This window comes from Canis aureus, chromosome 1 (genome assembly GCF_053574225.1).
Source record: "Canis aureus isolate CA01 chromosome 1, VMU_Caureus_v.1.0, whole genome shotgun sequence".
Lineage (NCBI taxonomy): Eukaryota > Metazoa > Chordata > Mammalia > Carnivora > Canidae > Canis > Canis aureus.
This window is the reverse complement of record NC_135611.1, coordinates 8,450,576-8,474,327: the sequence shown is the minus strand read 5'-3', so window position 1 is coordinate 8,474,327 and position 23,752 is coordinate 8,450,576. Positions and strand designations below refer to the sequence as shown.

The window sequence follows — 23,752 nt, the reverse complement described above, 5'->3', positions numbered from 1 at the left end:
CTAGCTCTGCTCACCAGGCCCGCTGCGTAGATCTCTAATCCATCTCACCCATTCTCTTTCGGAGGGGGCTTAAAACAAGAAGGGGTGGGGTTGAAAAGTTTGCTTATTATTACTTGGTATTCCTGCTAACCTCTCTGACCATTCTATTTTTTTTTAATTTTTTTAAATAAATTTTACTTATTTATTCATGAGAGACACATACACAGAGAGGCAGAGACACAGGCAGAGGGAGAAACAGGCTCCATGCAGGGAGCCTGATGTGGGACTTGGTCTCCAGGATCACGCCCTGGGCTGAAGGCGGCCCTAAACTGCTGGGCCACCTGGGCTACCCCCCTTTTTTTTTTTTTTTTAAGATTTTATTTATTTATTCATGAGAGACACACACAGAGAGAGAGAGAGGCAGAGACATAGGCAGAGGGAGCTGCAGGCTCCATGCAGCTTGATGTGGGACTTGATCCTGGGACTCCAGGATCATGCTCTGGGCCAAAGACAGGCACCAAACCTCTGAGCCACCCAGGTGCCCCTCTGACCATTCTATTTTTTTTTTTTAAACCATTTAGCACTTTATTTAATTTTTTTAATAATAAATTTATTTTTTTATTGTTGTTTAATTTGCCAACGTACAGAATACCACCCAGTGCTCATCCCGTCAAGTGCCCCCCTCAGTGCCTGACACCCGGTCACCCCCACCCCCTGCCCTCCTCCCCCTCCACCACCCCTAGTTCGTTTGCCAGAGTTAGGAGTCTCTCATGTTCTGTCTCCCTTTCTGACCTTTCCCATTCTATTTTGATTACACTCACTGCAATTAGATCTTTGAGAATTGAGTCGCACTTATATCAGGATAACAATAAGGGTACAGGTTTACACATAAATTCAGGTTAAGAACCGAAGATAACAAGGGTCTGGTGAATCACACACAGCCAATGACACCAGCCTTACAGGTGCCATCCAGTCATAAAAAGCGATCAAATCTCCTGATAATCCAATTTTCAAATTATTAATCTAGATTTTGTTTAGGCGAATACTGTAATTAGACGTTTATAGTAATTAAGATCAATTACTTGAACCTTTTCTAACTAGCAGCTTTATTGAGATGTAATTCAGATATAAATTCCCACTTGAACATTCCTTTTCTCCCCTAGCCTTGTTTTTTTTTTTTTAAAAGGCCCTATTAAAGAAACACAACTTTGAAAGTCAACCATCCTGAAGTTAGATTTTAAGGACACCTATCTTGAACCACTTTCCACCGAAAGAGGAACGCACGTTTTTGTCCTGTAGCTTCTCATTGACAAAAATAAAATTTGCTGTTCTTGCCGTGCGTCAGGGGCACCTTCATCAGTTTCCAAAGAAGTGAGTCAAGCTGCCCACGACGCAACTTTCCATCAGCCGCCGTGAGACCCAGCGGCGGAGCATCGCGCACCGCGCTCCGCGGGGTGAAACGCTCAAGCGCCGAGGGGAGAAGTGGCCGGCGGGGGGCAAGCGGCGGGCTCGCGCCCAGGCCAGCTTCGCCATGAGGCTGCAGAAGGGGCGGGGAAGGAAGGACGGGCTCCCTCCCCGGGCCCCGGTGCCGCCAGGAGCCCGCTGCGCCCGGGCCAGGGCCGCCGCCAGGTGCGCTTCGCCGCCGCGCCGAGGGGGAGCCGGAGCCCCGGGCCCCGAGGGCTTCCCCGCGCCGGGGGGGGGGGGGGGGGAGGGGGAGGGGCGGGGAGGGGGAGGGGCGGGGAGGGGCGGGGGGCGCAGGGCCGGACGCCGCTCCGACCCCCGCGCCCTCGGCCGCCCCGCCCCGCCCCCCGCGCCCCCCGCGCCCTCGGCCGCCCCCCGCGCCCCCGCTCGGCCCGCCCCGCCCCGCCCCCCGCGCCCGGACGCCCGCCTGCGCCACGGGCCGACTGGAGGGCGCGGGGCGGCCCGCTCGGCTCCTCCGCTCCCGCCCGGCGCTCGGGCCCAGCCGCCGCCGCCGCCGCCGCCGCGCGCCCCTCCTGGAGGAGGAGGAGGAGGAGGAGGAGGAGGAGGAAGGAGGCGGGAGGAGGAGTTGCGGGAGAGGAGGGCCGAGCGCGGCAGTCGCGCCGGCGCTGGGCGAGGAAGCGGAGCGGGCCGCCGCCGGGTGAGCGTCCGCGGAGCCGCGTCGGAGGCTGGTCTGGGCTTCGCTTTCCGCCGCGTCGGCCGCGAGGCCGGGGCGGGGGCCGCTTCTCCCGTCGCGCGGCCCGGGGTCGGGGAGGCGGCCCGGCCGGCGCGCCTGCAGCCGAGGTCCCCGCGCGAGGCCCGGCCGGCGGGGAGCGGCGCCGGGGAGGCCGGGCCGGGCGGGGGCCGGGCGGGGGCCGGGCGCGGAGGGCCGAGGCCTGCTTCCGCCGAGCGCCGCGCGACCCCTCGGCCTCCCGGTGCGCCGCGCGCCGGCCGGGCCTCCGCCTTTGTTGCCCGCGGCCCCGCCGGCGAGAGGCCGGGGCTCGGCGAGGCCTGGGGCGGCGGCGCGGGGCCTGCGCGGCTCCCCCCGCCCCCCCCCCCGGGCTGCGCCGGCCGGTCGGTCGGTCCTGGCCGTGGGCTCGGCCCCGGCGGGTCGGGAGGCCCAGGCCCCGCCGCCGCCCCCTCCCCCGCCCCCGCCCCCGGGAGGCCGCGCGGGCCGGGGGGAGCGGGCAGCGGGGAGCGGGGAGGGCGGCGCGTGACGGGGCCGCTGGGGCTGCGGGGGAGCGGCGGCCGCGGAGCCCACAGGCCTCGGTTTTCAGTTGCCCCCGGAGTTGGCAACTTGGTGCCACGGTGGGGGCTCGCGTCGGGCGCAGCCACCGGCGTCCCCGGCGGCGGGTCCTGGCGCAAAACTTGGGCTGCGAGCGGCGGGCGGGCGCCAACTCCCGCGTGGGGGTGCGGCCCCGGCTCCCGGCTCCCGGCTCCCGGCCCCGCTGCTCGGCACTGAGGGCCGAGGGCCCGCTGGGCGTGAGCGCTGGAGCCCGGGCTGCCGGGAGCGGCGCGCACAGTGTCGGGGCCGGTCGGCCTGGGCGAGGCCGTGCACGAGGCGGCCCGCGGCGCGGCGCGGTGCGGACCCGGCGGCTGCGGGAGGCGCGGGGCGCTCCCAGACGCCGCCCTCCCTGGTCGCGCGTTTCTTGGAGTCGCGGCCCGTTCGCAGCCCGACCGAGTGCGGTGCCGGCCCCTCAGCACCAGGAGTGTGACGGGCTCCCCGCCGTGGGACGCACACCTGGATCCTGACTTTCAAAGACCCAACGCGCTCCGGCATGAGATCCGCGGCGCTTATTTGAATGAGTGAATTTTAAAGGGAATACCTAGTGCCGTGGGGAATCGCCATTTATTTCATCTTAAGATTTTATTTATTCATGAGAGACCCAGAGACACAGGCCGAGGGAGAAGCAGGCTCCATGCAGGGAGCCCGGGGCGGGACTCGATCCCGGGACCCCAGCGTCCCGCCCTGGGCCGAAGGCGGGCGCTCAGCCGCGGAGCCACCCGGGCCTCCCGAATCATCCTCGTTGTTTAAAAGCATCCGTGGGGGCGGCCTGGGTGGCGCAGCGGTTGAGCACCTGCCTTCGGCCCAGGGCGCGATCCTGGAGACCCGGGATCGAGTCCCACGTCGGGCTCCCGGTGCATGGAGCCTGCTTCTCCAGCTCTGCCTGTGTCTCCGCCTCTCTCATGAATGAATAAATAAAATCTTTAAAAAGAAAAATAAAAGCATCAGTGGTATTGTTTACAAGTTTCACAGGCAGCCTGTGGTGCTTCTCTTTTCCTGTGTGCTTTCTAGTTTTCCTCACTGCTGCATCACCTGGCAGTGGATGCCTTAACTTTCACCGTCTGCCCCTGTTCTGAACCCAGCGGGTCACCCCAGCCCCTTCTGGACCTTCCCTGGTGTTTGCTCCTTGTCTTTGGGGAAGCTGGCTCACCGACCGTCCCTTGATAACGATTCTCAGAAGAACTTACTCTCTGGGGTTTGACGAGTACTTTCCACTGTTTGTTCTGGTTAAGGATGAACCTTTACCCTTTAAGGGTCTCCAGGCAACATCTCTTTTGAAATACTTTTCCCTTTTATTATTAGGCTCTTTAGATGCCACCTAAATTGGTACGGGGTACCTGGCACTGCCCATTTCCCCATCTTTTAGTGAGAAGATAGGGGCTCCCCAGGACTTAGGGGCTCACCCTCAGTGTCAGGTGGTACCTTCCCAAGGCAGCACCTTCCAGGGAGTGAGAGGGGGAGGGGTTTGGGTGTCCTTGACCTAGGCCGCGCCACGACCTGGGAGGACAAGGTCTGCTGTGCTGCCTGGGGTCCTACCCATTTTGCCATCTGAGTATCCCTTTCAGTGGCCGTTTTGGGGAACAGAAACAAGGTCTGCCTAAGACTGTCTTGTGTAACTTCTCAGAGAAAACTACCAGAGTTTTCTCCGTTGTGATCAGTTTTCAGGAAACGTTTGTGTTATTAATAGTAAATATCAGGTGCCTGCATGGCTCACAGTTGAGCATCTGCCTTTGGCTTGCATGATCCCAGGGTCCTGGGATCGAACCCTGTGTTAGGCTTCCTCTCCCTCTGCCTGCTGCTCCCCCTGCTTGTGTCTTCTCTCTCTGTCAAATGAGTAAATAAAATCTTTTTAAAAAATAGTAAATATTTTTTATTTTGCTCGTAGAAGTAATTGCATGATCTTACTTAAAAGTCACAATATAGTCTGAAAAAAGGAAATGTTATGTCCATTTCTGAATTTGTGGTAGTTACTGTCTTTCAAGAACATACCATCATGTGGAATGGGTTGATACACAAGTATGTTGACTATGAGGTCAGGCACCCCATGTTATTTATATGTAGTATAACTAGTAGTGTGCATGCATTGATTTTGACATTTAATAGGGTAGGTAGGTAAGTAAATGACCAAGCGAAGATCACCTTTTGCTGTTTTGTTTGTTGCATCTTTTATGGGAAGTGAAGATTATTTCAGTTCTTGGTCCTCATCCCTAATCTTTTTCCAGTTTTGGAAATGGCACATCTGTGGTGCCTGAGTATTTTTGTAAAATTACTGCTTTTACAAGGGAGACATTTATAATACTAGTGTATGTCATAGAAAGGGGGAACTTTCTTGTATGACTAGACAGATCGAAAGAGTAGTTCACACAGTAAAAGTGAAACCGCATTGGGACATATTTTAAATTGTATAGACAGTGAAATTGTCATTAATGTTTTTGTGGTTAATTTGGTATTCTGTAGAGTACACTGGTTTAGCTTAACAAAAAGTGAAGGCATTAGAACCAAGGGCACATTTTACTTTAAACCCACTTGAGGGTCTCTGATGACACATACAAACATGACATTTTTCTTGATTATTTTTTGGTGGCCGTTGGTCTTACTGATGTTTGAAGAGTAGACATATTCAGATAAAGTCCTTTAAGATTTGAATTCTTGTGTTCCATACTGAGGACTTTTTGGAGGTGTTTGATCTTTAGTATACATTACTAGCTTTGTGACCTTGAACACATTTTACCTCCTCTCCGAGCCTTACTTCTTCTGTGGGGCTCAAGTGAGGGTATTAAATCTGCCTGACAGAGTTGTTGTGAACATATATTGTGTTTAAAGTAAAATCCAGGGCGGCCCTGGTGGCTTAGCAGTTTAGGGCCGCCTTCTGCCCAGGGCGTGATCCTGGAGACCCGGGATCAAGTCCCACGTCGGGCTCCCTGCATGGAGCCTGCTTCTCCCTCTGCTTGTGTGTCTGCCCCCCCCCCCCCCCCCCTCTCTCTGTCTGTCTCTAATAAATAAATAAAAAATCTTTTAAAAAAATAAAGTAAAATCCAAACTCTCCGCCATGGGCCATGTGATTTCTGCCTAGTTCTTCAGTTCATCTTGACCAACTCTCTCTTCCTCACCACGGAGTCACCCTGTAGCCCTTCTGTTCTCTCACATTCCAGGCTGCTGCTGGCTTCCTCATCTTTCATAGGGTAGTTCTGTTTGCCTAGAACGTTCTTCTTATGGTTGATTCCTTCTCAGATCTTAATGCCAGGTTCACCGCATCAGGGAAGTCTCTCCTGACTACTCCTCATACAGCTCCTTCAGTGGTCCCATCTTCCCTGTTTGTATGTTTCCATCATAACATTTACCGCAGTCTGTAACTACTTTTTCTTTTGGTCTTTCTCCTTATATAAGTCCCACATGGGCAGAATGTGGTCCTCCGTGGTTCTTCTGTGTCTCCCTAACACATCCTGTGGGGACGCGATACAGAAAGTGCCAGTTGTATTTACGTTATTATCTACACATTAAAGGCAGGGATGTGCTGTGTAGATGGTGAGAAATCTGTTGGTTTTTTTTTGTGTTGCTTATTTATGCCATTCTGAGCTGATCTGCTCACCTGAATAAATCACAGCATGAATAAGACCAAAATTATTATAACTTTAGGCCCCAGGTCACCCTACCTACACACAGAGAACTGTTGTGTTTTTTGTTTTGTTTTGTTTTGTTTTTTAAGTCAGCTCTACTTCCAGCAGGGGTCCCAAATTCACGACCCCAAGATCAAGAGTTGCATACTCAACTGATGGAGCCAGCCAGATACCCCAAGAACTGTCTTTGACTGTAGAGCCATAACATGGGTCTGATTGATTTACATGTCCAACTGGCCGTTCACGAAGATCCACAGGCCTTTGTCACTTCTGGAAGCATAGTTATCTATAGCGTGTGGAGAGTCACAGCTCCAAAGCACATTTCCCTTGATGTTAGCTCACGTAGATTGGTAAGGTAAACCCTCGGTTATCTGGAACCTCTGGCATCCTCAGCTACATGTTGCGGAATTCAGCAGGAGGAAAAAAGCCTCGAAAAACCTCAGTTGGAATCAGACAAGTCGGAGGCTTAGATAACTGACTGGCTAGTGAAGGCAGTCTTTCAGAAGTCTGCAGATCTAGCTCTGTGACTTTATAGGGTAGGTTTTTAAAATATATTCTGTCCAATTGCTTTATCCATAAAATAATAATAGTGCCTTTCTCAGCGTTGTTGTGGAAATTAAATGAGAAAATGCATGTAAATGTATGGGTTCAGTGCCTGGAATATAGTAAATGCTAATAGTAATAATTAGTTTAAAATAAACTGAGTAGTTAAAGGGAGCAGTCTGGGTAATCGGTAACATGTATGTAAGACTTGGTTTTTCTTGTTAAGGAAGCCTTGTGGGGGGAAAGGGCATAAGACCAAGGAGACAAGAAAAACGAAAATAAAGGAGGAAAGACAGTGGGAGCCCACAGAAGTATTAACGGCGCCAGCTACTAAAATCGGGAAGGTTACAAATGTGAGCAGCTATTGAGTTGCTTGGCACTGGGTCACTGCAGTCAGGTGATGGAAGATGTAGAACAAAAAAGGTACTGCTCTCAGCCTTCTGCAAAGCTTCAGGCTCTTGTTTTCACACTGTTGTGATATATATGTATTTTTTTTTTATCACTGTTAACAGCCATCAGACTGAAATGTTTTCTTAAAATTATTAAAAGGGCATCACACTTGGAGACTATGTTTGGGGAGCGGTGGCTATCCCATTGTCCTTGGGAGCAGACTGTTTAGTAGAGAAGAAAGAAAGAAGAAAAGACGGCATATCTCTGAAGGCCCGGGAGACAAACCGTTATCTGAGCATCAGTAAACCTGAAGACGTCACTATGCCATCCTGAAATTTTCCAACAGGTAAATTTGGTCATTTATAGAGGCATCTGTCTATATATAGCACTTCAGTGACAGCATGAGATTATATTGGATATACATGCTTGTGTTTAAGGGTTCCCTTTTAAGAGAACAGAGGAATATATGGCTCCTAATAGGAAAGATTTCCATCAAAAACAATTTTAAGAATTTGATGTTATTCTGTAGAACGATTTAGAAAAGGTGTATTCGTCACATGCTCTGGATAGCCTATTATTTGGCAGTGCTGATGGTGGTTCTTCTAGCGATAGGTGTTATTCTGGGTACCCCAGAAGCACTGGATGGTTGAAGCAGCAAGGTGAATACACCTGGAAGTAAGGTGAATTCTCTTGGGGAGACTGTTACTTTGTATGATTTTCCTTTTGCAAATTTTGTTTTGGTGTTTCTAGTAATGAGATGATTCTTACTGAAGCTTAATTTTGGTTTTAAAGGAAATGTCATCCCCGCGACAACAGTCATTTTTATCTGTTGACATTGCTTTTGAAAGTGGAAAAAAATATACTTAGGGAATAATATTATTACCAAATGTCACAGACTGTCAGGATATGTAAGCATGTAACACATAGAATTGTTTTAGGATTTTAGTAGTTTTGTGCATTTGCAGAATTATTGCATCTTAGAATTGTAAGGAAGCTTCTGATTCATCCTTACATAGATGTTGGAGAAAGAGACTAAGGGTGATTAAGTAATCAGCCCAAAGTCCTGTTCCACATTCTAGCAGGTTTTAGAATGGAGCCTGAATGTGCAGCTCTTCTTGTGGTTGGTGCGGATGTTTTCATTTACTCCTTGGAGGTGGGGAATTTGGGTTTGTGTCTTCATGGAGGAGGTCACCACTGACCTGTGTTTGGGAAGAGCCATGGGCGGCAGGGACTGTATCTCAAACAGGCTGAGCAGCTGGAACTGTAACATCAACCTACAGATTCTTTTCTCCTCTTTCCTAAGTGAGGTGATCTGCATTCTGTTTCTTACTTTACTTCCTTGATTTGATGGAGCTCATTCTCTTAGTAACTTCCTGAGAAAGGTGATGAAGAAGTTGGGTTTTTTTTTAGACCTTATCAGAAAACATGTATGTTCCAGATATGTAACTTACAGTCTGGCTGTGTATAGAAATCTAGATTATTGTTTCAGTCAGGATGGAATAGGTGATGCTGCAGTGACAGATTAACTCTGAAATTTTAGTGTGGAAAGAGAGGTTATTTCTTGCTTTCACCAAGTCTGCACTAGGCCTAAGGCTCCTCTGGCGTCTTCCTTGGAATCTGGTCTGCTTTCACCTGGAGATCTCCCCATGACGAGGAGTCGCTGTGAGTGCGTGCCATATTGAAAATAAATTTTCTCTTGGTATTTTGAAGACGTTGTACCACCGACTTCCAGCTTTCAGTATTACTAAGTTAGTTGCTGTCTGTTTCCCAATCATTTGTATGTTATTTTTTCCTCTTTTTGGAGAAGCTTTTAGTACCATTTTATTATCTCCTAAAAATTTCATCATGGCGTGCCTGATTATTGTTTGTTCTTTGTATTGAGCCTTCCATGGATCCTTTCAGTCTTGAGCTCTGTGTTGTTCAGTTACAGGAAAATTTTCAAGGTTTCTTTTATCATTTCTTCGCTTTCATTTTCTTCTCTTGACTGAAGCTCTTCTTCATCAGATATTGGACCTCTTGGATCAATATCTTGATTTTTTTTTTTTTAAGTTTTTCCCTCAATATGTAAAGCCAGATGAAAAAAGCAGCAGACATAGATCTTTGGGCCTTACTTGTTACTAGTTTGTAAAAAAAAAAAAAAAGAAAAATTTCAAAGGGTCTTTTCTACTGGGTACTTTAACCAATGAGTCCATTCTGTGTCATAGGCAGTAAGAGTTGTGAAATTGTTTAGGAACTTGCTCAGTTTTTAGCTGTTACATCGGTAAGTGTCTAGACAGGTATAAAAAGGTACACACTAAAAATTTAATATGTATATACCTAATAGTGATAAACTGGTATATAGGTCTGCTTTTTTCATTTTTTAAATAATATTTTATTTTATTTATTTTTAAAAAGATTTTATTTATTCATGAGAGACCGAGAGAGAGAGAGAGAGAGAGAGAGAGGGGCAGAGATACAGGCAGAGGGAGAAGCAGGCTCCATGCAGGGAGCCCGATGTGGGACTCGATCCCGGGACTCCAGGATCATGCCCTGTGTTGAAGGCAGATGCTCAACCGCTGAGCCACCCAGGCATCCCAATATTTTATTTTTTATTTAATCTCTGCACCCAATATGGGGCTTGACCTTATGACCTAAGATCAAAAGTCACCTGCTCCACCACCTGAACCAGCCAGGTACCCCAAGTGTGCTTTTTAAATCTTTAAATGATAGGGCAGCCCGGGTGGTTCAGCGCCACCTTCAGCCCAGGGCCTGATCCTGGAGACCCGGAATCGAGTCCCACGTCGGGCTCCCTGCATGGAACCTGCTTCTGTCTCTGCCTCTCTCTCGAATGAATAAATAAAATCTTTAAAAATAAATAAATAAGTAAATAAATAAATCTTTAAATGTTAAAATCTGAATTAAAAAATTAAGGAGGAGTGAATTTATTTTCATTAGTCAATTCTTATAAGCCAGTTCCCTTAACATTTTGAATGATTGGATTTATAAACATTTTCATACTCAGCTTAATAGAAATGTATTGAACACAGTTAAAAAGATGCTTAGAAATGCTCATGTAAAATTTTGTGCTCTGCAGGTTAAAAAGTCTGCATATTTTTATTTCTGCTGAATCAGATACTTTTAGAGCTAGACATGCTTTAGATGTCTACCTCTTTATTTTATGTAGGAAAACAGACTCACCAAGTAGATAGTCAGTGTCAAACAGCAAACTAGTGCTATCCTATATTTTTGTGTCAGTAACCTACAGAGTGGGAGAGAATCACTTGAAAATTTATTAGAGCTGTAATTATAAATTTATTCTTAATTCATTAACTTTTAAATTAAATGACAATTTTAAGTCCATTTTTCTTAACTTGATTATCTTTGAATTTCTTTATTTACCTCTGTAACCATGCAAATATTCATGTTTTAATTTATTTTTTATTTTTATTATTTCTTAAAGATTTTATTTATTTATGAGAGATAGAGAGGCAGAGACGTAGGCAGAGGGAGAAAGGAGGCTCCATGTGGGGAGCCTGATGTGGGATTCAATCCCAGAACCCAGGGATCACGACCTGAGCCAAAGGCAGATGTCAACCGCTGAGTCACCCAGGTGTCCCCAAGATTTTATTTATTTGAGAGAGACACCGAGATAGTGAGAGCATGAGCATGGAGGAGAGGAAGCCTGACACTGGGCTTGTTCCCAGGACCCTGGGATCTTGACCTTAGCCAAAGGCAGATGCTTAACTGACTGAGCCACCCAGGCACACCTCATTCATTACTTTTTAAAATAACACTTATTATGTAAGATTTGGAGGCCCTAAAAAGAAGTCAAAGCAATTCTATTACACTTACTATTTTTCATTTATTTTTATTTGCATGTAGTTGTTAAGAACTGTGATGAGTAGAGATTTCACCCAGTGTGCAAGCCTGGCAGTTTCATGATGTTGCCAGAAGATAAGATGCTCCTGGGTCAGAGAGAAGGGACTTCATTACTCGGCACTATCAGCATTTGTGCCAATTCCCTAAGCACCAGTGCCATGTGGAGAAAAGCATGGAGGGGCCAAAGGAAGAAGCAAGGAAACAAATTGGGAGGCAGTTAAGTAATGCAGATGAGAGAGGATAGTAGCATGGGGCAGCGTGCTGGCAGCCACAAGTGATTGGACTCTGTGTGGTACATGAGACAGGACGCTGGGTGCGATGTGTGAGAGAGAGGAGCCATGGATGATTGTGGAGGTTTTGATCTGAGCCGTTGGAAGAACAGAGTAACCATAGACTGAAGTGGGAAAGGCTGCATGTAGAGCAGGTGTGGAGAGGGATGGAAAAGATCCAGAGTGTAGTATTGAGCGTGTTTAGGCTCGGGTATCCCGAAGACCATGAAGACCATGGCAGTGTCAGGAAGGGAGTGGACTTAAAACTAGTCTAACTAGAGATGTGGATTTGGGAGTAGGGGACACATCAGTGCTATTTCAGGCATGAGAGTGAGTGAGGTCACTGGGGCGTGAGTGTAGATGGAGAAAAAATGTCCAGACATGAGTGCTGGGCTGTCCTGCGTGTCGTCTGGGAAGGACTGATGAGCTGTGTCCCATGCTGCTGGGAGAGCATCTCAGGTAAGACCCGAGAATCGTTGCCGGATTGGCAGTGGACACGTCACTGGGGACCTTGACTCGAGTAGTTCCTGTCTCTGATGTGGGCAGAAGGGAAAACAGGAGGAAAGGAAGAGTAGGCCTCCAGTAAGCACGTCTTTCCCAAGGTGTTTTGTTGCAAAGGGGATTAAAGAGACAGAACCAGAGTTGGCAGGGAAGGTAGGGTTGAGACAGGTTTGTTCGTGTATCTGAGAAATGATGTTTTTAGAAGCGATACAGTAGAGAGGGGGCCTTGGGAGGTGAGGGAGATCTAGTACATGAATGGAGGGTGCCCCGAGGAGAGGGGCATGGATCGCTAGAGCAGCGGGATGGTTTTGTCCAAAGTTGTCTTCCCGTGTCCTGATTTTCTCAGTGAAGTAAGAAGCGGGGCCACGGGCTGAGATTAAACAGAGGGGGTCAGTGTTATGGCGCCAGCAAACACATAGAACGGGACGGTGGATGCATCGGGGAGATGTGGTTTGACTTCCAGGCAGCCTGAAGGCTCCACCTGACGTTCATGGTCATGACTTTCAGTGAGACCAGGCAGAGTGGTGTGTGTTTGTGCAGCCACACTTTCCTGTGCGGGGCGGGCGCGGCGTGGGCAGAGCCGGAGTTCAGCAGTGTTGTTGTTTTGCCAAGACAGTATTTCAGAGTAAGAGTGGGAAAGGGAATTGAGGCTACTTGCTAGGGAATGAAGACGATTGAGCGTGGAGTAGAAGCTGACCAGGGAGTAAAGATGGTCATTGAAAAGCTGGTGAGTTTATTACTCTTTTAGGGTTAATATTTATATAGTAAGTCTGTATTAATTAGCTCTATGTTGATGTAATACTTAGACTGAGTATTTCAGGCCAGGCCCTGACTATATACACACCAATCAAAATTAAATGTCAGATTGGCAAAGACTAGTTTTGGGTGGAGTGAGGAGAAAGAAGGCTGCCTAGGTTCTCCTAAAAAAAAAGAAAATACAGAATTCTTAACTATTGATTTATATTTCTGTTCAGCCGTGGCCTAACTGAAAGCCAAGAAAAGGCCTTGCATTTTGCTTTATCCTGATGGATTTACTCAGCTATTCCCTTTAGCAAAGTAACTAAAGAACAAACAAACTCACAGACCTCCTTATACAACCTCCATATTTACAGATTATTTTGAAAATAAAGTATTGAAAGTAGTATTTACAGAGCATTCTGTGGCCCAGATGGTGGTTCTGCTGCATTTCTTTCTGGTCTGGTGTGCCTCCCTATTTTTCCTACATAATCGAGACCACACTGTACATATGATTTTGTTTCCTGTGTTTGCACTTAACAAATGAACAATATGAACTTTTCCCTCATGTTATTTATAACCGTGTATAAATATCAATTTTAGTGGTTCCCTAAGGTTCCATTGTGTAGATGTGCTGGCATTTTGTTGACAGTTCTCAGACTGTTGGAAATTAGAATGTTTCTTTCTTTCTTTTTTTTTAAAGAGATTTTATTTATTCATGAGAGAGACAGAGAGAGAGAGGCAGAGACAGGCAGAGGAAGAAGCAGGCCCTATGCAGGGAGCCCCATGTGGGATTCGATCCCAGGTCTCCAGGATCACGCCCTGGGCTGAAGGCAGACGCTTAACAGTTGAGCCACCCAGGAGTCCCATGAATATTTTCTAATTCTTAAAATGAAAATTTATTTTTGTATCATATGTGATAATGTGGGGGACATTGTTATGCTTTTGTGTTATTTCTTTAAGAGTTATAAAAACAGCATTATTGGGTCAAAGAGTATGAATATTTTTAAGAGTTGCATAGAACCAAGTTTTTTTTTTAAGACATTTTCAAGTCATCATTTAGAAGAATCTCTGCTAATTTGAGTTGTGAAAAGTCATTTCTATTTTAATTTGCATTTTTTTATTCTTATCAGGGTCAGTATTTTTTTTTTTAAGGTTGATTTATTCATTTTAGAGAAGGAGGGAGAGTGTGTGTGAGTGAAGGTGGTGGGGGCAGAGTGTGAGAATCTTTCATGCAGACCCCCGTGAGCCGGGAGCCTTGGGCAGGGCTCGATCTTAGGGCCCATAGGATCATAACCTGAGCTGAAACCAAAACTGAGGTTTGGAGGCTTCACCGATTGAGCCCCTAGGCGCCTCAGGGTCAGTATTTGTGTGTATGTGTGTGAGTGTGTTAAGCCAGTTGGTTGTCCACGTGGAAAGATGGGAATTAACCCTTACCTTCTATAAATCAATACTAAGTTAATCAAGGGCTTACACGTGAAAAACAAAACTTCAGTACTTTTTTAGGAAATACGGAAGAGTTTATGATTTCAGCATTGGGAAGATATCTTAAGAAAAAGCGCAAACAATAAAAGGCTGAGAGTCAGCTAAAATAAAATGAGAAACTTCTCAAGGAAGAGTAAAGTTATTATACCAGCACCAGGCAGCTGGGGACAAAGGAAGTGGGTTACCTGCACAGATTCCTAGGGGTCTGACATGGACCTGCTATATCTTAGATCTCTTTGTTCTATGTATTTAGCCACATATTTTAACTTTTTTATCAGAGTAATGAAAATAGAAAAAATGTGTAAAAGTCAAACTGTTCTGCATTCCCTGCAGCGATGTACGGAGGTTCCAGTTTCTCTAGAACTTGTCAACATGAGGTGTGGTCATTCGAGTGGGTGTGTAGTGGCGTCTCTACAAATTAGCTTGTACAACTTCTTTGGTAAAAGATCTATTCATGTCTTTTGCCCATTTAAAAAATTAGGTTGTCTTAGTTCATTTGTAAGAGTTCTTTATTTGTTGTGCATAAGGATGTTATATCAGATATGTGATATACGAGTATGTTTTCCTAGTCTGTGACTTGCTTTCTCTTGATATGTTTTGGATTATAAAAATTTGTAATTTTAATGAAGTCCCAAAGTTGAGTGGTTTTCACGGATATGTTTCTTAGTTCTTACATGCTGTTAGTTTATCTCCAAAGTGCTAAACTGGTTGCTTTTGACACAATTTTGTGGTTGCCTTTTGCAGAGAGGATTTATCAACCTTCTCATGCCAACGTGCCTTCTCATGCCATCATGCCAGAAGGGAGTTCCCCTGGGTAGTTAAATGTTTGATTTCCATGTTCAGGTGATAAAACTGAGGCATGGATGCCCACGGTCATTAGGAAATGCTGGCTGAGATTGGAACTCAGACGGTGTGGCTGCAGGATCTGCACTAAGCTCTGCCCTGCCATTCCCCATGTTCTGCTCATCATCAGAAAAGGAGGCAGTTTCTAGATCATGCACCATGGGTCAGCACTCGTGTCTGTTTCTTGGCCCCTTCCCTTGTGACTTTGGACATATTGTTAAACTTTTTTTTTCTAAGATTTTATTTATATATTAACTTTAGAGAGAGCATGCTCACGAGTGGGGGAGGGGAAGAGGGAGGGAATCCTTGGGCAGACCCTGCACTAAGCGCAGAGCCTGATGTGGGGTTTGAACTCACGACACTGAGATCATGACCTGAGCCAAAACTGAGTCAGATGCTTACCTGACTGAGCCACCCAGGTACCCTAAATTGTTAAGCTTTCTAAGATTTAGTTTCCTCTTCTATAAAATGGAGATAGAGATATAAAGATAGTATCTTCCAGAAAGAGTTCTTATGAAGATTCAAGAAGATTAATGTACATTTTTTAGGATGTCGTCACCTCTGAATGGGCGGTGGTCGTGCTGATATTGGTAGTAGAAGTCGTATGGGAGCAGAGGTAGTAACTGGTGGCAGGACGCCTCCCTCTTCTTGGGTTTCTGTCCTCTGAATGGGGGTAGTAGCATCCTAAATAACTCTGTGCCTTTGCAGCCTTTCCCTCCGTCTTCAGCAAATGTCTGCTTATAGTCTGTCCTAGATCTGAGGTCCTTGAGGGTAAGGACTTTGTCTTTCATCGCTGTGATTTTACGGAGGGGTGGCAGCGTCCCTTTATAATTTTCAAGGAAGTGCTGTGTTTTATCAGTGTCAAGACAAGGGTGTCACCTGGAATGATAAATAAGGTGGGAGAGGAAGGCACAGAGGTGGTATGAGTTCAGGAAGCTTACAGAAATCCTAGTGAATGATGAGAAGCACTTGCTATATGGGTGAGCCCCAGGGTGCCAAGATGGCCAGACATCAGGGATTTGGGTTGCAAAGATGTCCATTCCCGGTACGCCTGGGGAACAGAGCTGCTGGAGGGGTCCCACTTACGAGCAGGGAAGCAAAGGACTGAAATAAGAGGGTGAGGTACATGACATGGCACATCACGAGATGAACAGCTGGGGAGAATTGAGAACAGTTTGGGAAGGTTTAGGGGGAGAGATGGGTTTAGGAAAACTGTTGAGACCTTTGACCCTGAGTGTATCTGAGTCTCCTGCTTTTCCAGATAAGAGGTGACTGAAACACACAGGTGCATATTTTACCTACATTGCCTGTTTTCTTTTCTCTGTGTGTGGTGGGGTGGTGGTTTTGTAGTAAAGTGAAATGCGCTTACAGGTTACGGAAAGATCTAACACAGGATTCCCCCCAGTCTGAATGCAGAGCGTTCCTGTGAAACCCTTTAGGAACCAAAGCCTCTTATGGTACGTACAGGAAAGAAACAGTTACCGATCTATATGGATAATGTTTTGAGCAGTTCCAGACCCAAAAAATAACCTGTTTTAGGCTTTTCTGAGACCGTAGAACACATCTTGCAAGCGGATGCCCAGAATACACCGGGATAAAGCACACACACTCCGAGACACGGTTCAAAGTGCTGGCGGCTGGATGCCCAGATGCCGCGTGCAGTTCCGGGGAAGGAACTGCTCGGGGTTGGTGTGGCCTCCCACCTGCTTGCTGCAAAGCAAACACTGAATGCTGTTTTTTGCTTTTTGCCTTTTCCATACAAGCAAAAATCCTCTTTGGATTTCTTTCGGTCAGCAAAAACAGGTACTGACGTCGATCTTTTTGTCAAAGCAACATGGGATAAGGCACAGTCCAACAGGCAGAGGATGCCTGGGTAGGAAACAGGCTATTGGGCGTCCTGACCCCTCTCCTTACCCACTAGGGTTGCAGTCATTGATATTTGGTTATTCTTTGAGACATTTACTATGTATATGCAGGGAAATAAATTCACAAACGGGATCATGTTTGCATTGCATTTTGTTTTGTAGCTTGTACTTTACCAACAATGCATCTTGGACCTCTTTATCTACGTGGTAGTCCATCGTATTGGTAGATGATAATTTATCAAACTAGTCTACTGTTTTTTTTTTTTGTTTTTTTTGTTTTTTTATTTATGATAGTCACAGAGAGAGAGAGAGAGAGAGAGAGAGGCAGAGACACAGGCAGAGGGAGAAGCAGGCTCCATGCACCGGGAGCCCGATGTGGGACTCGATCCCGGGTCTCCAGGATCGCGCCCTGGGCCAAAGGCAGGCGCCAAACCGCTGCGCCACCCAGGGATCCCAGTCTACTGGTTTTTGTTGTGTATCATTTTTGTTTCCTGATATTAAGGTTAACTGCGCATTTTTGCCAAAATAAATTATTTAGTAAATGTCTGAATAGTGAATAAATGGGCTCATTTTGTAAAATCAGTTCTTTGATCTTAAGCGTACCCTTAATCACTGCCTCAGCTTTCCATCTTTACAGCAGTAATATTACTGGTTTTATTACTATTTTAGCTGCAAACACATATATAGCCTAATATGTGCTAGGTGGTGTTGTGAGGACATCACATATATTACCACATTTAAACTTGCAACTAATTTAAGTGGTACATACCGCTATTTAGAAGATCACACAGCTGTTAAATCATGGACCCAGGAAATACATGAACTCATGCTTTCTGGTTCCAGAGAAATGCTTCCCACTATGTTGTACTGCTTTGTTCGTAGTACCAAATTTAGAGTTATAAGGATTAAAAGAGATGCAATATATTCAGAAGGCTTAAACCAAACCTGGCATATACTAGATCCATATGTGACCTGTATTTACCAGTACTAGGTAAATGGTCAAGTAATACTAGCTTTTACAAATTTTAATGCTGTAGGGAACATCATTTTCCATATATCCTTGTTTTTGGCATGAGTATAGATCCAAAACACAAGTCCCTGATCACATAATTACATCGTTAAAGCATATGTGAATTCAAAATTTTGATAAATATTTCCAAATAATTCTTCACAAATTGTACCAATTTATACTTCAGTAACGAGTTACGAGTGCTCAGTTTTTCATACCCTTGCCAACATTGTTATTAACTTTTTCAAACTCATAGATAAGAGATACTATCATTTTGTTTTCCTTTTCAGTGCATTTTTAAAGTTGGGTTAGAAAATACCTACAGGGAGGGGCACCTGGGTAGCACCTGACTTCTCTTGATTTCAGGTCAGGTCACAATCGATTGCAGGGTCATGAGATTGAGTCTTGTGTTGGGCTCACGCTGGGTGTGGAGTCTGCTTGTCCCTCTCCTGCCCCCCACATTCCTGAGTGTATGTGCTCTCTCTCTCAAATAAAAATCTTAGAATATACCTACATGAAAGTCAACCTTTTTAGCGTGTAGTCTGTTGAGTTTTAACAAGTGTATTCAGTCATGTAAACACTACCACAATCAAGATACAGAACAGTTCCCAGCACCCCAGATTCCCTTTGTTATGAATGAATTGAGAATCTTTTCGGTGATGATTACACACTTGAATTTGTTTTCTTCCTTGTTTGCTTGATTTCTCATTTTCTTGCCTTTCTTCCTTCTTCCTTTCTCCCGTTATTCTTTTTGTGTGAACTGTTCTCTATATTGTGGCCTTTTGCTTATAGGATTGTGTGCCTGTCTCATACTGATTTCTAAAAGCACAGTATGTGTGACAGAAATTAATCCTTTGTCATATGTTTGCCATTTTCCTCCAGTTTATCTTTTGGCTTTAAGTTACACCATTCTTCTGGTTCTCCAGAAATTTATAAATTTTGCATTGTTAGATTGTCAGTCTTTTCCTCTGTGGTTGCAGGGCTTTATGTTATGCATTAAAAAGGCTTTCTGAAGTGTAAAGGTTTGTTTAAAGATTTTTCTCCAACTTTTATATTTTTTAATGTTTGCATATTTGATCCTTCTACACAGTATTTTTATATAAGAAAATAAAAGCCTTGCTTTCTCCACCATTCTCAAATGGTTATCCAACCTGCTCTTCATCATTTCTTGAATAATCCATCTTTCCCCCCAGTCGTCTAATGTGTCCTCTTGGACACATACACTTTTCATATGTGTTTTGGTCTATTTCTTGACTTGCAAGTTTTTTTTTTCCCCCTCCAGTTTTAAGCTGTGTGTTTTCATATCTTGGATCACTCATTCTCCCTCAGTTGTCCTTTAGATTTTTTTCTTACCCTTTTCATTGTTTTCATGTCCAAATTAATTTCAGTATCACTTTATGTGGTTTCTTTATTTTTAAATTATTTTATCTAGTTTCTTGCAAAAATGTCATTGATATTTTCTTGAGATCTTGAGTTAATGTTTCGACAGGATTTGTTTTATATAAGAATAAGATGTATCTTTTTTATGTATGGAAGACTGTTATGGTCCTCTAAGGAGTTTTAAAGTTTTTCATGTAGTTCTGGACATTTAAAAAAAATTAATGTAATCTTTTTTTGGAAACTATTATAAGTTGAATCTGGTCTCTTATTTGCCTGCCAGCTTTTTAAAAATAATTACTAGTGATTTTTACATATAAATTTTGTAAGCAGTCACTAGAATGAATTTTTTTTTTCCCCTTGTAGTTGTTCATCTGCATCTGTTGTATTTTAGGTATTCACTCCTGTCATCTGTAAATAATGACAATTTGTATCCTCCTTTCCAATATTTATACTTACTTCTTACTCTTGCCTAATTAATTAGCTACTATGTTGAAAATAATGCTAATTAATACTTGTTAATTGGCATCTTTGTTGCTGTCTTTCAGCATTTCTTTATTATTCATATGACTGTTAATTTTGTTATATGTTCCATGTTAAATGTCCATGTTTTTCTATTTTATAGAGCTTTTTTGAGGGGGTTAGGATTGATGTTATTTTTTTTTCTGATCTTTTTTTTGTGTGTGTGATTTATAGCTGTGACTGTATAATTTTGCTCCTTTACCATAAATTATGGTAAATTTACAAATAATCAGCTGTGCTGGCGATTCTGGGATGTACCTCACCTGGTTGAATGATTTCCCCACACCATTCCAATGTTTGCTGATATTTAAGATTTGTTTTCAGTATTCATAAGTGAGATCAGTGGAGTTTTGTTTTGTTTTTAACGTGTTGTCTTTGTCCAGTGGTGGTATCAGTATTCTTTGGCTTCAGAAATAAATTTGGGAGATTTCTTTTTCTATGTCCTAAAGTAGCTTAGTAAGTATTGTATTTAATGTCTTTAGTGACTTGTCCCTTTTTCTCTCTAAAGGAAGAAGGAGCCATGGTGGTTCTGTGAGGATGTTCTCAGGTTATTTGACAACTATTCATCACTTTTGGGTTCCTGCCTCTTCTGAGGCAAATTTTAGTAATATATATTTTGCCACAAAATTACCCATTTCATCTGAATTTCACATTTTTTAAAAAAGATTTTATTTATTTATTCATGACAGACACACAGAGAGAGAAGCAGAGACACAGGCAGAGGGAGAAGCAGGTTCCCTACAGGGAGCCTGACGTGGGACTCGATCCCGGGTCTCCAGGATCACACTCTGGGCTGAAGGGGATGCTAAACCGCGGAGCTACTTGGGCTGCCCTGAATTTCACATTTTTACTGAGTTTTCAAAGTACTCCTATATTTTGACTTCTTGACTTCTTGTGGATCTTTTGTTACTTCATTTCTAATTCATATAAATACATTGTCCCTTTTTCTTGATTAAATGAAAGCTAGTTGTTCATTGATTAAGTTTTTGTGCTCTGATCAAAGAATTAACTCTTAACTCTTTTAATGTTTACTACTGCTGGGTTATTTATTTATTTTTATTTTTTATTTTTGGTTCTCATTACTGACTTCTGGAATTGAATGCTTACTTTAATTCCTTACTGTTTACTTTTGTAAACCTTTAAGGCTTCGAAGTTTTCTGTGAGTTTTAGGGTCTTGCAGAATTGCATAGATTTTCATCTGTAGCATATCCATTATTAATATTAGTTTAAAATGTACCATTTTCCCTTTGAGACTTCATCTCTTTGATTCAAAAGGATGTTCAGTGATTTTTATTTTTGTTTTCCTTTTCAGTTTTATTAAAATAATTTGGTGAAATATTTTCTTCCTTTTTTTTTAAGAGGTGGGTAAGGGTCAGAGGGAGAGGGAGAAAGAATCTCAAACAGGCTCATTGCTCAGTGGAGCCCATGATCCTGAGATGACCTGATCCAAAACCAAGAGTCTGACGCCTCTTGAACCAACTGAACCACTCAGACATTCCCTAATGAGATACTTTTCATTATGAGATATCATTATGAGATATTAAATTTACTGATATCTTCGTTGTGACTTAACATATTGTCACGTTTAGTAACTATTCCATAAGCTCTTGAAAAGCAGATATGTTTTCAGTTTTTTTTTTAAAGATTTTATTTATTCATGAGAGAGAGAGAGACAGAGAGATAGAGAAGCGGAGACACAGGCAGAGGGAGAAGCAGGCTCTATGCAGGGAGCCTGATGTGGGTCTTGATCCCGGGTCTCCAGGATCATGCCCTGGGCCAAAGGCAGGCGCTAAACTACTGAGCCACCCAGGGATCCCATATTTTCAGTTTTTAAAAAAGTTTACAGAGTCCCATATAGCTAAAAGATAAAATTATATAATTTAAATCTGCTATATTCTTCATTTTTGTTTATTTTCTTGGGCTGAAAGCAGTATTTTAATATTCCATCTCGTGTGTAAAGATTTTTTTTTTTTTAAAGATATATTTATCTTGGAGGGAGAGAGCAAGATCGGGAGAGGCAGAGGGGGAGAGAGAGGGAGAATCTCAAGTAGACTGTGCTTAGCATGGATGCAGTCATGGAGCTCAGTGTCCCGACCCTGACTGAGATCATGACCTGAGCTGAAACCAAGAGTCGGATGCTTAACTGTCTTTGCCACCCAAGCACCCCTGTGTGTAAAGATTTTTGGCACTTTTATTTTCTTTGTGGATTATACCTTATGTGATATATAACCCCTTTTTATTTGTATGACCATTTTTCTTGAATGTAACACTATCTTACTGTTACACTAGGTTTCTTGTGTTTTTGTTAGCATACTCCTCTTTTCATTCTTTTCTGTTAGAGGATTTTTCTTTCTTTTTAAAAAAATCTTTTTTTATTTATTCATGAGAGACAGAGAGAGAGGCAGAGGCACAGGCAGAGGGAGAAGCAGGCTCCATGCAGGGAGCCTGATGTGGGACTCGATCACAGGACCCCAGGATCACGCCCTGAGCCAAAGGCAGACGCTTTAACCGCTGAGCCACCCAGGCGTCCCTGTTAGAGGATTTTTCCTGAAGCAGTTAAGATTGGTGTTCATCAGTTAATTTAAAAACTTCACCTAACTATGGACTCATGTATTTTTAAATATTTCATTTTTAATTGAAAGAAGTAAATATGTGCTGTTTCATTAATTTCCATATATAGGACCAGTGTCTTTTTTTTTTTTTTTAAGGTCTTATTTATTCATGAGAGACACACAGAGAAAGGCAGAGACATAGGCAGAGGGAGAAGCAGGCTCCCCATGGGGAGCCCAATGCAGGACTTGATCCTAGGAACCCGGGATCATGACCTGAGCCAAAGGCAGAAGCTCAACCACTGAGCCATCCAGGTGCCCCACCAGTGTCTTTTATTTAAATATCCATTGACTGAACTCTTTACCAGTCTGAATTATGTAAAATCTGCCCTTAGATAATGCATTATATGTGATTTCCAACCTGGCACTTTTTAAGTAGAATTAGAAGTTAATCACACTTGCAAAGCAATCTTTCTACAAAGGCCTAGATTTTTTTTTTTTTTTTTTTTTTTTTTTTTTTTTTTTTTTTAGATTTTACTTATTCATGAGAGACACACAGAGAGAGAGGCAGAGACATAGACAGAGAGAAGCAGGCTCCATGTAGAGAGCCCGATGTGGGACTCGATCCCGGGACTCTAGGAGCACGCTCTGGGCTGAAAGCAGGTGCTAAACCCCTGAGCCATCCAGGCGTCCCAGGCCTAGATTTTTATTTAAAAGTCAAATTTTCCTAGGCTTTTAGAGTGATTTTATTTATACTTAAATGCAGATGTCTAAAAAAATTTTCTGTGGAATTATTTAGTGTTTATAAATCAGCTTACTATTTTTGTAGGAAGAACTTAAAAAAATAAAACTTACCTGTTTGCATGTTTAAAACATGCAGTGAATTTAAATTCAGAAAAGTTTGGATGAGCATCAGCCATATGTAGGAGGTACTTTATGTGATGGAGACATAGCCAGGGGTGATGACTAATAATATTCCTGATTTCAAGGAGAATACATGTAAATATGATTCACTTGATGGACTATAGGATAATCACAGGAAAGCTGAAGAAGAGGGTCGTTCAGTAGTGGCTAATAGAGATTTTATGGTATTTTGAAGCTTTCTGAGACCACTGGTTTTAGTGTGTTTCCATATATGATAGGATTTTTAAAACCAGACCTGAAAATCTTTTTTCTAATAGTTGAGTTTATCCCATTCGTATTTATTGGCATAACAAACCCTGGGACCTTATTTCTATCATATTTCATGTTCTGTTGGCCATTGCCCATATTTGCTTTTCTAGTATATGATCTCTTTTCCCTCTTTCTCCTCCCTTTCTGGAAGGATTTTTGTATCTGTCCTTTATTTTTTCCTTATTTTATAAAGTTAATGGTGAGTTATACACTGACAGATTCAGGAACAATGGAGTAGAATAGAAGGAACTGAAATGGAAGGGCATCAACGGTGGCTTGCTAAGAAACTGGCAA

The 23,752-nt window shown here is 43.9% G+C and overlaps 1 protein-coding gene across 8 annotated transcripts in view; it reads left to right on the top strand.

The window, feature by feature from the left end:
- Nucleotides 1-1,452: 1,452 nt before the first annotated feature.
- SOCS6 (suppressor of cytokine signaling 6) overlaps nt 1,453-23,752 on the top strand; it is a 39,245-nt gene continuing 16,945 nt past the window's right edge. For 3 of the 8 annotated variants that reach the window (XM_077883821.1, XM_077883882.1, XM_077883662.1), the window contains exons 1-3: nt 1,991-2,098; nt 7,109-7,305; nt 7,432-7,618. The gene's annotated coding sequence lies outside the window, so the exon portion shown is untranslated. Of the gene's footprint in view, nt 1,609-1,975; nt 2,099-7,108; nt 7,306-7,431; nt 7,619-23,752 lie in introns of those variants that run through there. The other 5 variants (XM_077883761.1, XM_077883700.1, XM_077883953.1 and 2 more) reach the window with 5 other exon arrangements.